The following is a 22,758-nucleotide window of genomic DNA, read 5'->3' on the forward strand; positions in this document are numbered from 1 at the left end:
AGTATTTGCGTTAGTGTGGACAAGGTGAGACCCAGAGCTGGTCAAGTAGTCATTAAAAGATAGAAATCATAATGAAATCACTTGAGGTCTGAGTAAGAAAGGAAGATTTAGAAAATAAATAAATAAACGTAAGAGTTCAATTAGGATTTCAGAGCGAAAAGAGCAATGTGCTAGGATATACTAGGGATTTGCTCTTGGGGATTCTTGATGAACCTATATAACATTGTAGTAATGAAAAGCTGTATATCAGAACATGAACTGACTTCCTGTCAGTCAAAACATTTCCTCTAGCTATCAGTGCGAATAAGAGAGGAATTTAGACTTCACATATGATGTATTAAAATTTGTATCAGGAGATTTCTATGCAAAGTCAAACCCAATACTGTTTCAGCTTTTTCCTCTGTTTTTTTCCCTTTTACTGTACAGTATACAGCCAGCATATGCTCAGTTTGACTTGGCCTCTGGCTTTATAGGCCTGGTTAAGAGCCAGAGTTTTAAGCACTCTAAAATGAAGAAGGTGCATAGCCCAAAATTTTCAGTCACCTGATTCTTTTGGTGTTTAATAGGATTTTCATGGGAGACAGGTAAAATTCCATTAGGCCCTCCTCAGACTCTTTAGGTATCTAGGTACTTTCACAGATATACCCCTTTCTGAAGCTGATGTTCAAAACTGACTCAGGAACTGAAGTCCCACTGATAGGCAGTGGAAAAACAACTCAACTGTACAGTAAGTGGAGCAGGCAGTGGTGCATAGTGAGCAAGCCTGAAGTCAGACTGAAGCTGAGAAAACTTTGGATCAGCTTATGAAATAAGAAAAAAAAATCCCAAACCCCAAACCCTCCTTTTATATAATTTGTCTGCAGTCTGCCTTGCTTTTACTACCGATAGTAATAAGAACCTCTTTCCTAAGGTTATTACTTAGGAGAAACCTATCTCTATTTTTTCCACACAATTACCTCTGAAGATACCTAGGCTCTTTTACTCCCTGTTTCTGCAATTCACTTCTCGGAAACAATTGCTCCATTTATCTCAAGACCTTTTCCTTCCTCTTTCCTCCACATGTGTTCCCTCTCTGCCTTTGTCTCCACACCAAGTACCTGGTTCTCTATTTCTCTGGAGCACTGGCTACCCAGGAATGGGGAAAAGGAGACAATTTATGCTTTTTAGCCACAGATAGAAAACAAGCTCCACCTACATGAAATGATACTCTCAGCAGACTGTAAGGATGTTTCAAATATGATAGCATACAGATTCCCTGGGCTCCTTGGTTTACTTTTCCCTTATTGGCTTTCCCCAGCGAAGCTAGATTCAAATTCTGCTCTAAATTTGCCTTAAGCTACTTTGATAGGAAGTTTGAAAATTACAATACAACTCAGAATAAATAATAAAAAAATATTATTGTTGAATTGTTTTTGGAAGTGAATATGCAATCAACTCAGAAGCTCCAGTTCAGCCACTACAGTACCACTTATTTTATATTAAATTTATTTAACATTGTTCTACCTTTTCTACTGTTTTTTATATATCAATTATTATTATCTTGATGTTTCCATCAAGACACCATTCATAAATACAACTGATAATGTTTCAGGTTACAAGGGCACTTGTGCAGACATCATTTATATTGGGTTTTTGCCCAATTCATGTGTTCAACTTTTCCTAGCAGTAAGGCCTAGAAACACACAAGGCAATTTTACTGAGAACTGGTTTAATATCTTCTACTGTAGAATCAACTGTATGGGAAAATATTCATGTGTGAAAGCTCAAATATTTTAAATGAAAATTGTGGATCAGGTATGTGTCTTGTGGAAATAAAAAAGATCAGTGAAAAGAGGACTGTAGTTTCTTAGTAGCAGCCAAGTATTTTGGAAAATGGCCAGAGTAGTGCCTGACTTGAAGGGGTCTTTCTGTATGTGAAATTATCAGAAAATAAGAAATACATAAAGAAAAAAGATTTTATCAATGAATATAGTTAAATGAAATGAGATTCCAGAATCATTCTAAACAAATAAGCAGAAAATAAAATGTCTAAAAGATGCTGAATTCAGAATGCTTTTTTGCTACCCCATGTACAGGAAAAAACATTTGGAGTCAGGCCCCATGACATTAATTATAATTTGGAATAGAATTACAACTGAAGAGATGTTTTCATTACATGGCTTGCCTTCCCAAACTTTCATTAAAAAGCTCAATGTACTGCTTGTGTCTTTAATGCACCCTGTATATTTAAATATACACACATATATGTCTATATGTGTGTGTGTTTTTATATAGCATATATACGTATATGTAATTTTTCTTTGCAAGCTTACATGGTTTTCCAGACACAACTGCTTTGTTGCTATTCTATATAGTCTCACTAAACAATACATTTGGAGATACTCGGTGGTCTTGTCCCTGAGAGCCAAACATTTTGCATGTTCTAGTCAGGTGCATCCTTCTCAGCCTGACAAGGTCATGGACATAGTCAGAAGCAGAGACTCAAAACAAGGAATACAAGATTAACAATAGGCAGTTTTAAATGATATGAGATTAATTTCTTCAGCCTGAATAGCATTGTCACTTGCAATTAATTTTAAATCTGAGCTCAGAAGTGTGCGTAGCAGATACTTTGAAAATGAAAAACTGAATCAAGCAGTGAGAAGGGGCTGTTATTAGATTATATTGTATTACTATATTATATTATTATTATATTAGCTTCTGTCTTTTCTAAATACTATACATGTCATGGAAGCTAGACAGATTAGGATGCTAGAGGGATCTCTCGTAGATGTACTTTAATTTCGCTGCTCCTTATTACTTTACTTTCACTATGACAAATATTTTGCTTTGCTACCTAATTATGTTAATGACTATAAAAAATACTATATATGGTTCTTCAGTATTCAGCATGATTCTTCAGTTTTTTCTCAGCTTCTTTTTTTTTGAATCTGCAGGAGGGGCATTTTCCTTGCTATATACCACTAACAGGAGGAGAATGTTATCTTTTTCCTAAATTCCTACTTTTAGACATTTCTACCTTCCTCAAAGGAAGTCCTCATTGAAGAATCTTCTTAATTACTGATTTCTTATAAACCAAAGCCTTACCGTAGCAGCCTTTTTTATGCTTCCAGATGAACAGAAATCCTCAGGTATCTCTGGCTGTTCTGTATTCACTTATATCCTTCAGAATAATTTCCAGCTAGTGCATTAAGGGCAGGTGGACACATTTTTCTTTTTTTGCCACCCGGTAAGCAAAGGTTACAGTTCAACTTGTCCCAAATCAGCTTATCCTTCTACGGGGTAGTCAAAGCCCACTTACAAACACTCTGCCGAAGTTTTACATTTTTGCCTCCCACCAGCATTCAGACCTGGGTGAATGTCTTTTTCTGTCAAAGCAGCAGTGGGAGGTGAAAATGAAAGTCCTTTTTTCTTTCCCTGAGAAATTGGACTGTAAAAAGCTGTCAGTTTAAAAATGACATAGTGGCACAGCATTTCTATAAGGTGGTTCCTTTCATTTTTGACTCCTGCTGTCTCTCTGACAGTTGAAGTTGCAGCAGGAGGTAAAAACTAAAATGAGCACTGCTGGCATTTGCCCTCAAGCACAAAATTAATAATGGAAGAAACAGGACGACATCCAAAAACAGCTAGTATCAGATGTCAGCCAATGAGATTTCAACCAGTGAGGTGTCCAGAACAAGGACCGTTATTCCAAATATGATCTTATTCTCTATTACTTGCCTAATGCTGGATCTGTTTTCTCCAGTTCATATTTGATTCCCTGCTTTGCGGCTTATAGAATGTTTTAAATTCTATTAAGCTGCGTGCTATGGCTTTATAAGTTTTCTCCGTCTAGAGAGGAGAAAAAAACCCCTAGATCTGGCCAAAATTTTATAGATGTTGTCTGTTCTCAAGCTTTTTACCTCTCAACCTTTTTACACAAGGGAGTTGTCCCCCAAATCACTGTTTGAAGTATTCATCTATGTCCTATCCATACATATGTACAAAACTCAGAACCTACTAAATCAATAGCATTTAGAGGAAACAGCCACATGATCAAAAAGTGGAGATATTTTTATTCTTGAAAACTCAAGATCTGAGGATTCCTGCCATTGTTAAGGAAAAATGAGTCAATATTAGGTGCCTCAGAGAAGGAAGAGGAATCAACATCCTTCTGGTAGGATATGGGTCCTTCTTTATTGGAAGACTCAGTGGTGTGTGCAAACCATTTCAAAATTAACACAAGGAGTCTGTTAGAAATGGGGTGCAAGCGTAGCTCCTTCTGAGCTAATGTAGTCATTTTGTGATTTTATCAGCATTTTGGTGATATTTACTGTCTTACTTCTGACTATTCAGGAGAGCTAGTATTTCAGATTTATGACTGTTGACTTACTGGAATACGACATTCTTTCACCACACTGAAGCAATGCCATGTCATTCAGTTTTTCCATAGAGCTCAGCTTTGAGGGTAACCTGTGTTACCTAACAAGTTACCTAACTTTTCTTAACATAAATTATTTACACTTTGCTATATTATGTACGTTTCCTGCTGCCTTCTGACTTCCAGCTTTGGTACTGCTTTTCTTGGCATACACTTTTGTTTTGCAGAGACGAAGAAAAGAGACAAACTTTCAGCAAACCAGTGATGTGGATAATTCTCAAGTGCTGACAAATACACAAAATAAACACATTGTAAAGAAAGTATTTTATTTCTTCATGTGCTGTTGTATGCAAGCTTTACACCAGTCATCTAGTCTACAGCTTAGAACAGCTTTCATCTATTATCAGAGAAGGGGAATAACTCAAATGCTTCAGCTGAACCCATTGATCTCATTGATTTCAACATCTTTTAATAACAAAGGGAAGCTGGACTGGATAAACACTTTTAGTTTGTTAATTACCTTTAGTGGTTCCTTCTGCAATTGCTAAAAATCCTTCATTATATGTTTTAACCTCTTGTGCAATTTCACTTTCATTCTTGTCTTCTGATTTTTTTCCTTGAGGCTTGTTTTCAATCTTAACTTAATTCTATAATCTTTTCTTACCTTCCTAAAGCCTCTTATTTATTCTCAATAACTTTTTTTGCTTGCTTTTTCATCAGTATTAGTGTACTTTTCTCTTAACGTTTCTTCATTGTGAGATGAGCCACATAACAGTTGAGCATATATTAATTATCCTTTAACATCCTTTAACACTTCCCCTCTGCACCCTTCCACTCTATTGCTCTATCCCATCCACCTCCTCCCAGGATTTTCTGTGTGCCTCTAAGATTTATTCAGATTAGGGCTAGCCTCTTTATGTCCACCCAGGTATGGTGTTTTCAGCTTAATTACAAACATAAATTGTTTATGGTTACTGTTGCCTCACTACTCCTTCACTTTCACTCTACACCCTTTAGACCCCTAAGCATGTCTCTGTTTTTCAAAATTTAACCAAGCATTACTCCCTTCCCAATTTCCTCTTTCACATTTTGTGTGTGGTAGGTTACTCTTCCTCTATTTTATCCCAGATTGTATTCCCTGATTTATTCCTTCTGCTTAATGTCCCCTACTTCATGGTTTGGGTAGCTACTTGAAATCTATCACTGCCTGTAGGGGTTTTCCCTATTCACAGTCCTTTTACATGTATTTTATATTGTCATATCTTATTACTTATCTATTAATATTCTGCTTCCTTCTATAAAACTGGATCTCAGGCCACAATTTTACATGCATTTACTCTTTTTTCTCTCTCAAACTTTTTATCACTACTTCTCACTACTCACACTACTTCTGCCTTTTGTCAAATTTGAACTAACCTACTGCCTCAATATTCCCTCTTCATATGCAGATCCATGGTTCTAACTTTTGAGACTTTCTTGTACTCAAATCTTAAAAAAGACTTCCTCTGAACTTCTTATTGCAGTCTAGGGACTTGTTTTATCTGTGGAAGAAAGACACATCTCCAAAGTTTCTTCTGTAAGCCTCCATAGAATTTGTAAAAAATATTTGGCCAATATGTAGAGGAATTAATTTCTCTGAAAATTCAGACAAAAAGAAACAGGCTATTTAGTGGAAACATATCTACATCTCTTTGGATCCCTCCCTTTTTTCCCCCTTAATTAGTAAAATATTTATATATACAGGGCTCTATCTTCTTCTTGGCTATTTTGATTCATTGTGGGCATACTCTCTATAGCACAGTATATATTTAGAATGTAGTAACATGAGATTGTCCCAGGTAGGCTAAGATGCTTGATGACAGCTTTCTTAGAGCACTTATTATCAGGGGTCTGCTGATAACAAATTCTGCTTCTTTTTGCCTTGGTCTGAAGGGTTAACTTTCAGCACAACTTTATGTATTTTTTCCCTACATGATTCTAGAAAAGAACAAGAAAAGAATTTAGTGACGGTGCTCAGGGAGCTGAGGATTGAGCACTCCTCTGTAGTTCAAAGTCCGAGTTCTTGGTTTCTTAAACACCATCTGTACCCTTTCCCAAACTTTCTATTGCTTGTAGACACAATAGTTCCAGTTCCTCATGGACGAGAGACCTGAGGGAAAAGTGTCTCTCTCTCTTTGTATTAATGCTCTGTAGGACCCAGAGCCTGCGGCACCGGGAACCTGCGGGTCTTCTCATCCTGCAGAGCTCCCCAGCCTGGGTGATCCTGCTTCTCAGGGTCCTGCTGGATGAGATGCTGGTGCCTTCCACTCATGAACAAATAGACAGGAGTTCAGCAAAAGATGGAAAAAAACCAGCAATACTTGCAGATACGGTGAGTATTGTGAACATGTGTACTAGCTTCCTTGCCTTCACGAATATGAGCGCTTCCCTGAGGAACTCTGTAGAGACACAGAGTACCTTGGTGAAATCAGCTGGTTTCTTATTTCTCTGAAAAAGCCACTCAGTCCAAAGAGTCATGCTTCAGAGACTGACACTACAATACCCAGTTTACAGGAGAGCAAACAGAACCAGTGCCTATCAACAGTGAAATACACTGATTTAATTTAATTGGATTTTAATGCCTGTCCTGCATTATCTTTCCCTACTGTACCTTGCTTACTTGACTGTAACTCATGTATATACTTTAAAAATCCCTATTGTACAGTTACTCCTACTTCCCTGAATAGGCATGAAATGCACAAACAGTAGGGTACCCACTCCATTTATAGCACATGACTGATTAGCTTAGGTTTTCCCAAAGTCATTAATAACATTGGAGTCTGAGTGCTTGTCCTGAAACGCTTTATAAAATGTCTTTTTTGAAAATGCCATCCTGAGTGTCAGGCTCCTTGACAGTATCTCCCTTGAATACCTGAACACTTGAAGTACCTAGAATCATGAGGTATTTCTGAAACAGCTTGCCCACTTGCCTCTTTTTGTACAGAAAATGGGTTGTAAATCCCAACTGTGTTTTGAACGAGAAACAATAACATGGTTAGAATAGACACCTGTTAGCTGAGTAGGCAGTTGATGACAGCAGTTTTTCTTAAATAATCCCATTCACCCTGAAGGTTAAATTATTTATTTGTATATTGTATTTTAAATATTATTGTATTATAAAAATAATAACTTGCACATAAGAACTGTCTTCTGTGAGGAAAAAAATACTGTGATACATCTTAAAAATTGATGGTCTGGCCGTTTCCCCTTATATGAAAAGACTGCATAGTTACTGAACCAGCTCATCGAACTAATGAGCCTGAATATGTTAAAAGTTATGTATTGGTCTTGTAACACTGAATAGACCAAAGTGCTGGTTGAAAATCTCTCTTTATTGATAGTCTTTTTTTGAAGTTACTATCACAAAACCCCAAATACATTTACGTTTCATAAAAAATCCTTTGGTTTGAGATTATTGTTGTTCCTGATCCATAGCATGTTCTTTCCCTGAAGGATATGCTGAAATTAACACCAGTTGAGCATAATTAGTATCTAATAAGCTTTAATAAGTTAGTGTGCTTTAATAGGGTACTGTATAGCATTAATTGTATTTACAAGTGCAGACTTTATTGCATATGTCAAAAGAATCTGGATAAATCTTCTGTAGTGGGAAATTATGGGAAGATAACAGCATCTAAAATAAGCATTTTTTTTAATGAGCGTATTGCTTTTTGCCTTAGGAAGGGATTAAAGGGGGAGGCTAGAGCTAAAAAAAGATGACAAAGATATCTCTGAATAATCACATTTGTAAAAATTATCATTAAACTTGTAGTCATTGAGTCAGTCACTGCAGACAGTGCATCAATGTGTTCACACTGAAGGCAGCATACCTTATGAATTGGCTGTTACACTATCTTAACATATGATGTGCTCTCATTTTGGTGAATATAATACACATATTCAGATTGAAACTATTGTCCTTTTTTATGCTGTTCAAAGAGTATTTCAAAATAAACCTCACATTTAATTGAACAGTTGGAGTATCCTTGTTTTGGGGGAATTTGTAATGCACTTCTTTTTACTATCTTCTATTATACTGTAATTTCTTAAGATAGAGAAAATGGAAGACAAAGAGTCTTGTTTTCTTGTCTGGAGTATACGTAATATTACCTCACGGACTCCTTTTTTTGCATTATTTCTGTCCGAAGTCTGCAAGATTTTTTTTTTCCCCTTCATGTTTGTCAGTACTAAATTCCTTGGGGTTAATTTAAGCACTCTGTCACTAGTTTCAATTTTAGCACCTTGCTAGAAAAAAATTCGCATTCTTTAGGCAAGATAGAGTTCAGAAGAAGAAATATTACCCGATAAAGTTATATTACCCGATAAAGGGTTAGCGGTAATAAAGCTATATGGGACTATATTTCATGTTGCCACCAGGAGGCAGCATAACCTAGTAATTCAGCGAGTCCTGCAGCACTCCTCTGAAAATACTGAGGATCCTGTGAAAAGATGAAAATACACGTTAGAAAACAGCCAGCCATGGGAAAGAAAATCGCCATGAAGAACTGATAAAAATTAAGAAATGCTATTTTTGATGGACTCACTAATATGATCACAGTATTCACCGTACTAAGGCAATATTATTTGAGCTGCCAACTATAATTCCTCATGTGAGAAGAGCAGAGGGATATTCACTGAAGGGAGAAAGCGCAAGTGTGGTAGATGGCAGAAGGAAAAGGCTCACCCTCGGGGTGCGCCACAGCCGGCTCCTGCTGTTCAGCGGCTGCCTTTCGCTCCCCAGGGCTCCTAGTAACCAGAGCATCACTGGGTCTTTGGACCTCGTGACTCAGCGTAGCCTTCAGACGCTCTTACTTTTAGATCTTGATATCTAGGGTTCAAATTCTGCACACACCTTGGAAGCGTCCCTGCTGGGCGCTAGCGCTAGCAAAAAGTCACGGTGCAGAGCATACCCCAGCAGCAGAGAGGCTGGTTTCACCGCGCCAAACCTTGGCAAGAACATCTCTGACGGAGCGGGCTGCTGTGCTGTTGGCAGCTAGATTAACGATGGTGAGAACTAGGATGAAAACAGACACAAACTGACCACGCTTTGGTTCTGACTGAATCACGAATAAGTTTTAATGAGTTGGAAATGTTTGGGGAATACCAGAGCAGGTCCTTAGTAGAACTGGACCATTAATTACTGGCCAGAGTAGTCATCCATGCATTCTGCTCAGGTTTGCTAACTTTGTTTTATCTCAATAGGTCTCTTGTCTCATGTAAAAAGCATTTGTACAGGAGGCTCCTTCGCTGAGGAGCTCTGATGTTGGTCAGAATGGACCAAGGTTTCCATGCCAGTCTATTATGGCCTCCATAAAATGAACTTTGCTGCTGATAGGTGGATTCTCTGAGGTGCTCACCGAAAAAAAATGTCTCGCTATTGGTATTATGATCAGTGGAACTGAAAGGAATTATTCCAAGAGCAATGCACCAGGAATATATATCTATTTTTTGGTTAAGAGTAGTATATGTCTTAGTTCTATGAAAAGTTGTCCTGATGTAGGAGTTATTTGATGAAATTCTATGGGCTGTATAATAAAGGAGGCTGAGAGGACTAGATAACGATAATAGTCCATTCTGACCTTAAAACTTATGCATTTAGGAAACATCTGTTTTCAACTAGGGAGATTCAAGTTTGTATTTTAAAAAAGGATCTGCAAGGCTAACTGTGGAGGCCTTTCTGAAAGCATCTTGCCATTTTTCATTTTCTCTCTGTTAGAAAGACTGATTGGCATTTCATTATAATTTCCACTTTGTTACTATTAATGTTAAGAGTTTGATTTTGATATATTAGGTATATGCAACTATTATGTTTTATATTTAGCTATAGGCCTGTCAAACACTGTGAATATAACAGGGGAACAAGTAAGGAAAGTAAAGCAAAAACTGTGTCCTTTCTTTTGTTATTCCTGTTAACACTGACTGATATTTTGGAGGCTCAGAAAACTGAAATGTAACTTCTTTACAGATTGTGCTACCTACTAGCTTTGCTTGATTCTCCCTGAACCTCAGTTCAGTAAGCTTTTCCCGACTGATTCACTGGTCTTTGGATCCACCCCATGCTGCAATTTATGACTGACAGCTAAGTAACATGTACTATTGGGGTGCAAGAGAACAGTGAAATGTTCACATGGGTCTTAGAAATGGGGTTGAAGCAAAAGAGGAAAAGTAAAAGCTTGCTTCAGAGGAGAAAGGCTATAAAACTGCCTGCCTTTGGGGATTAGTACCTAGCATTTTATAAATTGGCTTACATCAGCCAAATACAGCAGAAAATGTACTGCACAGAAGAGCAGCTATTATGTACAGTAGCCACTTCACTGATTGCAATCAATGTCACAAATTAGAGTGATCTCCTGGCTTGAGATCTGTCAGAGATAAAGTTTGTGTAGTGAGTCATGCTGTCTGGACACCCAGCTTCTAGGCACTCTGACTTATCCTCAGCAATTTTCACTTTTTGTCTTTCATTTTTTTGCAAATGAATTTGTGCTTTCTTTTACTATGTAAATGTGGAATGTACATAATCACATCTGAAGGGTATTCAAGGCTAAAAAGAAACTCCCGTCATTGCTTTTTAGTTTATATTGAAGTATTTTTTTTTCCAGCAGAATTTCCTTTCAGAAGTTGCTGATCTTTTTCTGTCAGCTTTACCCAGAAGCTGGAACAGAAATTTAATACTCCCTTCTGCTTGCCTCTTGCTGCCTTATTCCTCTTCCAAATGCCTGATGACGGTTTTTCCATTCCAGTCAACTGTTTTCCTAATTTTCATGCCATGCTCTGAATACCTCTTCTGCTCTATCCGTTTGGTTAAATACAATTGTAAAAGCAATATTTTGCATTTTATGTCTTGCTCATGGTTTTTATATTTTGGCAGGTAGAACATCAATATTCACACAAGGACAACACACAGCTCCTATCTGTGCTGAAGGAGTACGGTGTGGCTAGAAACATTTTGTCTACAGTTAGATCAGTGCAGAATAGCCTCTGTGCACCTTGAAGCAGTGCACTGTTTCTGTGGATTAAGAACATCCACATCTGTAGCATTAATGAAGAGTTGCTGGTACACAGTAAGCTCAGGCTTCTGAATACCATCCATTCAATTATTTGCGTTAGTGATCCCAGACATTTCTTAATGGGGGACAATTAAATGAATAGTGCCTAACCCTTCATGCTAAAAGATAGCAAAGGTAAGTTAAGCACAGATATTTCTGTCAAAGGAAGAGTCAGGACTTCAGTTTTGGATTAACTGCTAGTGAAGTCAATGGAGATCAGTGAGACAGTTCAAGGGCATAATTTATTTCCTAATAATTTTCGGATCATAAGGTGTGGATCTGTCTGCACTGCAGTTAACTTGGGTGCTTGCTCACCTTAGCTTTTCTCCCAAAGTCACTTCTTTCACTTTTAATGATGCTTAAAATAGGTAGGGGTCTATTCTAGAACTCTGAGCCCATTTTCACAGGATCTGAATGTGCCCACCCAGTGTGAGGATGCATAAATCATTCTTCTGATGACTGATTTTCCAGGACTTTCCTGTAATTGTTAATATGCCCTGAAATTGATGCAACTTCCTCTGCAATTTGCTGGGGAGGAATCTAGAGCTGTCAGCTCATCACAGAATGAAAAACCACGGGGGACAGCCTAAAATGTCTAGGAAGACATATGGAGGAGTGTTGTACCAATAGGAAAAGTTTATCTCCTTGATAATACAGCAACTTTTGCTCTAATGAAAGGCATATCTGTAGTATGCAGTGGCAAGGTCCCCAGACTAGCTCCAAAGCTGCTGGTGTATCTATGCAGCAGATGGCAACACCTTCCCAAGATCCGAGTGTGGGGAGTGGATATCTAGCATGCTCCTGTTCAGCCCCACGCAGATACAGCTCTTTGACTTCTCATTCTGAATGTGGCTGGACTGGGCTGAGGAATGGCTGTGCACCTTCTCTTCTGCAGCAGAGTGTGCTAAGTTAAGCTGAACGCTCAGACATGACTGCTGGAACCTGGTTATCTGAGCTAATTCTGCTGCGAAGACACACCCATATAATGCCATTGGCATGGGTGGGGACAGAATCCAGTCCCTTTACCTGTCCAGTGGACTACGCTGTGATTCTGGTTTAATGACACCTTTTCCCCAGCCCCATTATTACCTTTTGCAGAAATTCATTGTAGTTACAGGTCTCCATCTCCCTTTGATTTCTTCAGGGGGCATGAGCTCTGTTGTCACAGATACTACAAGTGCGCTTAATAGAAGTCTAGCAGTTAACACATTGGTCCATTGATTAAGAATGCAATGTGTTTTATGTGCAAAAAGAAGGAGACCACAGCATTATAGGCCTCTGTTGTTTGGTTCATAAATAGCTTCTCATGTTCTCTAGCTTGTGAATAAAAAAAAATTGAAATATTTGACATATAAGCCATTTTCCCCAATGAAGCTTTAATCAAAGTTTTCGATCATATTACCATTCTTTGGCTGACTACCCCAGCCCCTGACGGTACACTTTAGCAGGGAAAAGCAAAGAAAAAAAAAAAAGTAATGCATAAGGGAGAGATGGATCATTGCCCATCATAAAAATGGTTGGAAAGGAAATCTTTATGCATACAGCTATCACTGGCCACCAGAAAGCAGAATGCTGACACTTTATGCACATTTTCTCCTGTCCCTCTTCAGTTCTTGGTTTCTGAAGGACTCTGTGGATCTGGGAATCTACTAATAAGAATGAAATAGGAATGGACTTGGAGAATATTTTACAGTCTTTTGGCAACGTGTAAGATTTTCTTGAAGCAGCTTAAAGAGAGGATGGCTCAGAGAATTTAAATGATGTGGTGATGTGGATCAAAACTAACAGTCAAGCAGAGGGTTAGTAAATACCTCTCCGTTGAGAAGACCACTTTATAACCTCCTAAAAATAGAGGAGGATGAGAAAAGGGTGAGGTGAGAAACATAAGGCAGCTCCAAATAAAAGCTGTAACAAGAAGTGTGTGCGCAACGTCTTCTTTATTTGCTCCTTACAATGTTTGCAGCTGTCTTCTTCACCAGTCTACTTTATTACCAACAGGTAATAGCTAGCAATATTGCAATTCTGTGTCATTACAGAGTCACTCTTATCTGAATACAAGTGTCCACGGAGTGACACTTGTTCTATGATGGTTCTTGACATTTTCCACACATAGGCAAGATCCAAATTCAAAACTGTAGATCCATCATGTTGTTCCTACCTTTTTGTTTCCTGGCATACAGGAGATATTATCAGGCAACAGATAACTGTATTCAGAAGTGAAGAAATAAAATAAGAATATCACTGCTGTTAAACAGGTGCTTATGAGCTTGCAGATAATGCTGTAATTGCATATGAAAGTTTCCTTGACATCTTCTGTCTTCCTTTCTGTTAGCTTAGTTTATCAAGAACTGTAATCAAATCTAATGAGAAGATAGAATCTGTGTGGCTCCTAAGAGGTGGAGTTGGCCAGTCATCCACATAATTTCCAGCTTGGTGTTGTGTTAGCAAGTCAGAGGCCAAACAGATGAGACTGTTTCAGTAGCAAAACAGTAGCCAAGAAGGAAAAAGGATTTAAAGTAGGAGAAGATATGCCCTAATTCCCAGGAATGTCACCAGTTTATGCAAAAAGATGTAAAAATATAGTGGAAAGAAAAATCATTTCTAATTTACTTTCTGATGACAGATAAAAACAATGTTATATGATGTGAGACTGTAAAGATAGCATGACTTTGCACCCCCAGTGGAGTATATAGACAGTTCTGTTCTTTAAAATGTGTAGCTTGGGTCTGCCTATCTCATTTTTGACTGCAGTGTGATAACTTTGATCTCTTTGGTGCTACCATTTTAGTTTTCTTTCTCTTTTTGTTTCAGTCACCTTCTAGCATATTGTCTGACGTTTTTTTCCCACTTTGTGACACATACTGTCTGGTATTTAAATTTTTGCTGAAAGATATTCAGGCATAAAATCTCCATTCATTTATTTTGGGTAGGCATATTCATTTCTATAAGAAGTCTCAGGAATCCAAACGCCACTTTGATTCTGATTTTTGTTTAATCCCCATGCTTAATATTTGTTTATATATGTATGTATTTTTTCTCTGATACATTTAGTGAATAAAGTGAGTATACTCTTGTATCAGAGAGATTTTTTGACCTTTGGAAATGCAAAGTCAGAAGAATCTAGGGAAATATACTATATACAGATAATTAAAAATACTGCAATGAGTTAGTGAATACCCTTATGTCTTTGTCATGAAAATAGAGCATGAAAATGTAGAACTCAGATCATGGCTGAAAAGTTCACAAACACAAAATCTGCAGAGCACATGGGGTTTTAAATACCTGCTTCAGCTCTCTACTGTGTGGTTGATTTAGACACATGATGGGATTTATTTAAAGGGACACAATCAACTTGAAAATAACAGTGCTGTCTGAAAAATTTATACTGAGTGTAATTATAAGTAACAACTAAGATTACTATAATTGAAAAAAGTTAATGAAAAAAATCTCTACTTTTTTGATTGGTTTACTTTGTGTATTTGACAGCTCTCTGTAATCATTATAATACCTACGTTTTATACAGCAGTTTTCATCAGTGGGCCGCAAAATCTTTACAAAAATATGGTCCATTTCCCTTTATGTATGGCCGTTTCACTATTTCCTCCACAGTCAGTCAATTTCTTTCTGTCTGAAAGACTTTTACAAACATCAAGTCAGAACCAAGAAAAAAATCCAAAGCATTTTATAAAATGACAGATGTACTATTTAAAAAAAGATCACTATCAGCTGGGTTTAATTAGCCACATTGTAAAGAAAAGGTTGAAAATATCTTTGAGATCTTAAAACTGGAACAAGAGGCTGCTCATTTAGTATCTTAATAATTTAAAATCTGCCTCGGATTTCTGATGTTCTTAAATTATTTTCTCAATTCCATTAAACCCATTTAGCATTGTATTAGATATTCAAGAAGAGAACATCACAAAGTACTACCAAAATTATCATATGCATATTAGAAATGATTTGACTGGGCGCCCTTTTGCTCATAAAGACAAAGACACCTAGAAATAAAGGATTTCTTTCTTAGTCGCATGAAAACCGATGTTTTATTTCTCCTTTATCTCATATTTCCTAATTTAGAATACTAGGCTCTTAATTGTTTGCTGCTGGTGTGTTCAAAACGTTGCATTTCCAACTTTCAGTTAGAAAATGTCTTGACTCTTGAATGGGAAGTTTGTGAGGATTGTTGTCTTTGTGGGAAAATGCACATTAAATGCTTCTAAGCTGTTCAAGTGGTGAAATAAATATATGGAACAATGTTTGGTACCTTTTGCTTTTCAAAAGACTTTAGATCTCATAACTATACTCTCTTAAAAGCTTTTGCCATACACCCAGCAGCATGTTCTGCTTTTTTGTTAGATTCATCTTTTTGGCCTACTTTTCAAACTATATTTTAACTCAAACTCCAACTCTTTTCCCTTTCCTTCTATTTGCTGAAGCTAGCAGTCCCATGCTGAGTAAATAATCTATAGTCCATGATCTACTATCCTATCGGCCTTGTTATCCTGGCTCCAAATACCCAAAATGTTGGATACCTAGCTGATAAGTATTCCCAGGAAGGCTTCCTAATGACCTTCCCCACTGGTTACTATCATCATTGCTTATACACAGATAGAAATACCTTGTAATACATTGACTATATTTGGAAAAATTAATTGGGAGTTCTTAGGGTGTTTTTGTTAGGAAAAGTGACATTTTTGAAGTTAAGAAAAATATCCCAATTCACTGTCTTTCATTAGATATAACAAAACATCGCTAGAGAAAATTCATTCCCAAATGTAAAGGTACTTCATTCTCTTGCAATAAAAGCAGCTTGGGATCCAAATCAATCAGCTGATGAGATTATTGCAGTCATTTGGCTGCCCTGACATTTTTAAAACACATTTTTGACTGCATTTATTAAGTATTTAATATATGCTTAAGTACAGTGCAAACATACCATTACTTATTAAATTTTAGAACATAATGAAGAAAAGGTTTATACATACATTAAATATCAGGATGATGGAAACAACTCTGTACAATTGATAAAATGTTATTGTAGCTTAACTGGCAAGCCTACATATAAACCTTACACCTTTACTAATGTAATTTAAAAAAATCATGAACTCTTGTGGAAAAGAAACTTTATCTGGCTGATAGAAAATATCTCAGCCACTAAGGATTTAAAAAATGTCTTTTTTCAAGAATAAGAATGGTTGATGCAATTATTTTTGTATTTTGGGTTGTGTCTGGATAAATGCAAAATCCACAAGACCCCTAATATCACAGAATCACAGAATCACAGAATGGTTGAGGTTGGCAGGGACCTCTGGAGATCATCTAGCCCAACCTCCCTGCCCAACAAGCAGGGACACATACAGCACATTGCACAGGACCCTGTCCAGACAGCTTTTGAATATCTCCCGGGATGGAGACTCCATAACCTCTCTGGGCAACCTGTTCCAGTGCTCTGTCACCCTCACAGTGAAAAAGGTTTTCCTCATGTTCAGATGGAATTGTCTGTGTTTCAGTTTGTGCCCGTTGCCTCGCGTCCTGTCACTGGGCACCACTGAAAAGAGTCTGGTCCCATCCTCTCGACACCCTCCCTTCAGATACTTGTACACATTGATAAGATCCCCTCTCAGCCTTCTCTTCTCCAAGCTAAACAGGCCCAGCTCTCTCAGTCTTTCCTCATAAGAGAGATGCTCCAGTCCCCTAATCATCTTTGTAGCCCTTCGCTGGACTTGCTCCAGTAGTGCCACATCCCTCCTGTACTGGGGAGCCCAGAACTGGACGCAGGACTCCAGATGTGGCCTCCCCAGGGCTGAGTAGAGGGGGAGAATCACCTCCCTCGACCTGCTGGCAACACTCTTCCTGATGCACCCCAGGATACCATTGGCCTTCTTGGCCACAAGGGCACATTGCTGCTTCATGCTTAACTTGGTGTCCACCAGCACTCCCAGGTCCTTCTCCGCAGAGCTGCTTTCCAGCAGGTCAACCCCCAACCTGTACTGGTGCATGGGGTTATTCCTCTCTAGATGAAAGACTCTGCACTTGCCTTTGTTGAACTTCATGAGGTTCCTCTCCTCCCAACTCTCCAGCCTGCTGAGGTCCCTCTGAATGGCAGCACAGCCCTCTGGTGTGTCGGCCACTCCTCCCAGTTTTGTATCGTCAGCAAACTTGCTGAGGGTGCACTCTGTGCCTTCATCCAGGTCATTGATGAAGAAGTTGAACAAGACTGGAGCCAGTACTGACCCCTGGGGGACACCGCTAGCTACAGGCCTCCAACTAGACTCTGTGCCACTGATCACAACTCTCTGAGCTCTGCCATTCAGCCAGTTCTCAATCCACCTCACTGTCCACTCATCTAACCCACACTTCCTGAGCTCGTCTATAAGGATGCTATGGGAGACAGTGTCAAAAGCCTTGCTGAAGTCAAGGGAGACAACATCCACTGCTCTCCCCTCATCTACCCAGCTAGTCATCCCATTGTAGAAGGTTATCAGATTGGTTAAGCATGATTTCTCCTTTGTGAATCCATGCTGACTATTCCTGATCACCTTCTTATGCTTCACATGCTTGGAGATGGCCTCCAGGATGAGCTGTTCCACCACCTTCCCAGGGATCGAGGTGAGGCTGACTGGCCTGTAGTTCCCTGGGTCCTTCTTCTTGCCCTGCTTGAAGACTGGAGTGACATTAGCCTTCTTCCAGTACTCAGACACCTCTCCTGTTCTCCATGACCTTTCAAAGATGACTGAGTGTGGCCTAGCAATGACATCTCCCAGCTCCCTCAGCACTCGTGGGTGCATCCCATCAGGGCCCATGGACTTGTGGATGTCAGGTTTTCCCAAATGATCTCTAACCTGATCCTCATCAGTCAAGGGAAAGTCTTCCTTTCTCCAGACTTTCTCCACGGTCTCCAAGGTCTGGGATTCCTGAGGGCCAGTTTTAGCAGTAAAGACTGAAGCAAAGAAGGCATTCAATATTTCTGCCTTCTCTGTATCATTCGTCACCAGGGCCCCTGCCCCATTCAGTAGCAGGCCCACATTCTCCCTAGTCTTCCTTTAGTTGCTGATGTATTTAAAGAAGCCCTTACTGCTTTCTTTGACATCCCTTATCAGATTCAATTCCAAATGGGCCTTGGCCTTCCTAGTCACATCCCTGCATACTTGGACGACGTTCCTCTATTCCTCCCAAGTGGCCTGTCCCTGCTTCCATCTTCTGTACACTTTCTTCTTCTGTTTGAGTTTTGCTAGGAGCTCCTTGCTCACCCATGCAGGTCTTCTGCCCCCTTTACTCGACTTCCTGCTCATTGGGATGCACCACTCTTGAGCTTGGAGGAGGTGATCCTTGACTATTAACCAGCTCTCCTGGACCCCTCTTCCTTCTAAGGCCCTATCCCATGGGATTCTTCCAAGAAGGTCCCTGAAGAGGCCAAAGTTTGCTCTCCTGAATTCCAGTGTTGTGATCATACTTTTTGCCTTCTTCCTTGCAGGATCCTGAACAACACCATTTTATGGTCACTGCAGCCAAGGCTCCCGCAACCTTCACATCTCCAGAAAGCCCTTCCTTGTTTGTTAGTACAAGGTCCAGCAGCGCACCTCTCCTCGTTGTTTCCTCCATCACCTGTGTCAGGAAGTTATCATCAATGCTCTGCAGGAACCTCCTGGGTTGCTTGTGCCTTGCTGTGTTGTTCTTCCAGTGGATATCAGGATGGTTAAAGTCTCCCCACAAGAACCCAGGCCTGTGATTGCGAGGCTACTTCCAGCTGTCTGTAGAAAGCATCATCTACTTCTTCTTCCTGATCAGATGGCCTGTAGCAAACACCTACAACAGTGTCACCCATGTTAGTCCACCCTTTAATCCTTACCCATAAGCTCTCGACCCACTCATCATCCACCCCTAGGCAGAGCTCCATACATTCCAGTTGCTCTCTCACATAAAGAGCAACTCCACCACCTTGCCTTCCTGGCTTGTCCTTCCTAAAGAGCCTGTAGCCATCCATGGCAGCATTCCAGACTTGTGAGCTATCCCACCATGTCTCTGTAATTGCAATTAGATCATAGCCATGCGACCACACACAGAGCTCTAATTCCTCCTGTTTATTCCCCATGCCGCGTGCATTGGTGTAGAGGTACTTCAGGCACTTCAGAGAGGTATTTGAGCATGCTGATTTCCCAGGAGGGGTGCAAGGGGATTCCCCATAGTCTTGTCTTGTAAGTACTTCCTTAGCTGTATGCAACTGCTGGAGGTAATCCCACTTGAACCTGTTTTGCTGACTGCGTGGTCTCTTTAACTCTCCCCTTCCCCCATCTTTCCTAGTTTAAAGCCCTTCTTACCAGGTTGGCCAGCCTGTTGGCAAAGATGTGTGTGCCCCATTTAGTGAAGTGAATCCCATCTCTCCCAATCAGTTGTTGATCTTCAAACAGGGTCCCATGGTTGTAGAAACCAAAACCAAATTTCATATTTGAGTCCCTGGCAGGCAACAAAACTCTCTAGACAAGAGGTCAGGTAGACAGATAGGTGCCTCTGTCCCCTGCAACAGAGAGTCACCCACAACAATCACTCTCCGCTTCTTCTGTGTGTTCCTGCATGGCACAGGGTCCGTTGGCTCAGTTGCTTAATACATGAAAGGGAGAATAAAGAAAACCCAGTTGTTCTGCATTGTTGACTGCCCAGACCTGCAGATGCAATGTCCTTCCATTTGTGTATATGTGAAACTGAGCTTTTCAGGAGGCCACCCTTCTGTCTAGGTCAGCTATACAGCTAGCACTTAAGTATGTTTTAAATGATACACAGGATACAGGGGTGGATTCTAGCTTTTCTGAATAGTTCCTCTTTTTTGAGCCTTCTGTAAATAAAAATATTTAGCTTCTTCTTTGTTGCCTTTCATCAGGTTTCCCTTTCCTATTAGAAGCATGTCTGAAACACTAGAAAGAGACTGTTATACACAAATTGCCTTACTAATTAAACTGCCAACTATGCAGCCATGGTAACTGATAGATTGGTCAGAGTTACAAAATCTGTGTTTAAAGCTGGAATCTGTGATAGGTGAAAAACCTAAGGAAAGGCAAATATCTCAGTAAAATTCACTGAAATGAGCCACAGATAGGGCTACACTGGTATACTGGAAGTGGTTTTCCTACTGTCAGGACCGAGGTTGAAGCTGCACACTGAGGTGCCATCTGGTACACCCCCTCTGCAGTGTGGATGAGAGGTCCTACAGTAGTTAGTGCTTTACACATGCATGAGGCACATGTTGGACTATGAACAACTGCAAATCTAAAGATGCGATGTGGACATGTGGTTGTAGACTAGTAACACACCAAATGAGATGCCTGTCCTTCCCTCTCTGCACCACACTGTTCCCTAATGTTAAGAGACTCATCAGGGAGAATCACAACCCTGACCACACCAACCTCCCATGTCTTTGACTGTTTGAGACGTGTCATTGGTGAAAGCATGTTGAAGGAGCAAGGAGCCTCCAGGAAATCTGGAGAGACTTTCTGTGTGCAAAGCAGTTATTGTTAGAACTCGTTAATCCCTTATATTCAGAAAAGCTGATCAGGATCTGACCATAACCTTGACCTTACCTGTGAAAAGTGCCAGCATAGAGGATGATACATGAGAGCAAGCAATCAGCTAGATCAGGGTAGGCCTAAAACACAAATGTTATATTCAATAGCGAAATGTCTCCTTGTGAAATTCTGTTTTTTGTAATGCTGGACTGAAATGAGCTGCAATTATTTTGGCAGGATGTTCAGAGAAATCCTTTCAAAGAAATCATTTGCTGAATGTGATGAGATTTTTTTAAAAAGAGAGCTTTTCAGATTTTTTTTTTTTTACATTGCTGAAAAGACACACTGAAGCAAATGAATAATTGGCAGAACATGGAATATGTAACATGCTGTGTGAGAACTGGATTCATTCAAACCATCAGTTGTCGGAAATTAGTCCCTATCCTGGGGACCTTACAATTGAAAAGGTAATGACATAAATCTAACCTGGTTAAGCTGGGTTCTCTGCTGTATGTAAGTGTGGAGAGATGGCATATTTTAAGTTATGCAATTGCTCTGTTGAGCTTTCATTTAATCTGAACTATGTGTTCTGAAGTAGCAGACATGTACAGAGGTTGTAAATGTGGTTTGGGGTACTGTGAGTTTTCAGAGCTAGTCTTCCTCAAGGTCAGCAACTCTTAGGCTGCCTGTGTTTAGCAATTCAAGAAACTCCGAATGGTTACTTACAGAAAATTGCTAGCTTCTTCTAGAAAAGATATATGAGCAAGGGAAAAGTAGTTACATTCCTGTAAAACTAAAATGCTTACAAAAGTATAATCATGATAAATGGAAGGTTTTCACACACTTCGTAAATAAAATTAAGCCTTATCATACTCTTCTTAAGATCTATTGTGAAACTTATTTAAAGCTGAGAAAACTGATTTCCAAAGGAAGTTCATGGATAAAAGAATTGGAGTTGCAGATAAGAACAAAACTCAGGTTGTGAAAAGTCTATTGCCTTGCAGTTGCCAAATGAGTAGAAAAGGCAGGTGAAATGCCACAGCTTAGGCTAGTTTCAATTCACAGTCTCTTTGCACAAGATTTTGTTATTTTACAGGGTTAAAGGCATCAGAAAATCTGCTTTTCTCTTTCTCTCAGAGTTTTTATTCTTTGTTTTTGTTTCATAAAGGTTTTATTTTCAGTCCTGAATGCAAAGCCTAGATAAGGACTTTCTTTCATTTTTTCTGGGATTGCTTTCATCTGACAGATTGTTGGTTCCAATTTATGATTTCCTTGGCAAAGAGCCATACCACAAGGTTTCTACCTTTCCAACATTCCACCTTCTAAATAAACAACACTCTGTATCCTGATTCTCAAAGAGAGGATATGACTTTAACGTTATCTTTTTCTGTCTAAAGTAGGCATCATCAAAAGACCACAAACTTTGACGTACACATTTTTGGAAAATAGGACTGTGAGAAATAGTTTTACCTCAAATACACTTAACAGAAAAAAAAATTGTTCTCAGAGAAAATAAGTACATTATCTCTTTGGTCTTGCTGATCTGTGGAGATATTTAGGTTATCTGAGGTTTGGTATTAGTGTTCACTTTTCAGTGTTACTTTATACTTTTGCTTGTAAAGCCTTTCATAGTGGCTAATCATTATTTCATTCATAACATATACTTCTACCTTGGATGCTGACCTGATTACATTAATATTGACTTGTATTTTCAAAGTGTCTATATTTCTGGACCAGATTATCATTGTACTTATGCAAAAATAAAAAAAAGAAATTTTTGAAGACTTACAGCTATTAATTTGATGCTATTCACCTG

This window comes from Apteryx mantelli, chromosome 5 (assembly GCF_036417845.1).
Source record: "Apteryx mantelli isolate bAptMan1 chromosome 5, bAptMan1.hap1, whole genome shotgun sequence".
In the NCBI taxonomy this organism is placed as follows: Eukaryota; Metazoa; Chordata; class Aves; order Apterygiformes; family Apterygidae; genus Apteryx; species Apteryx mantelli.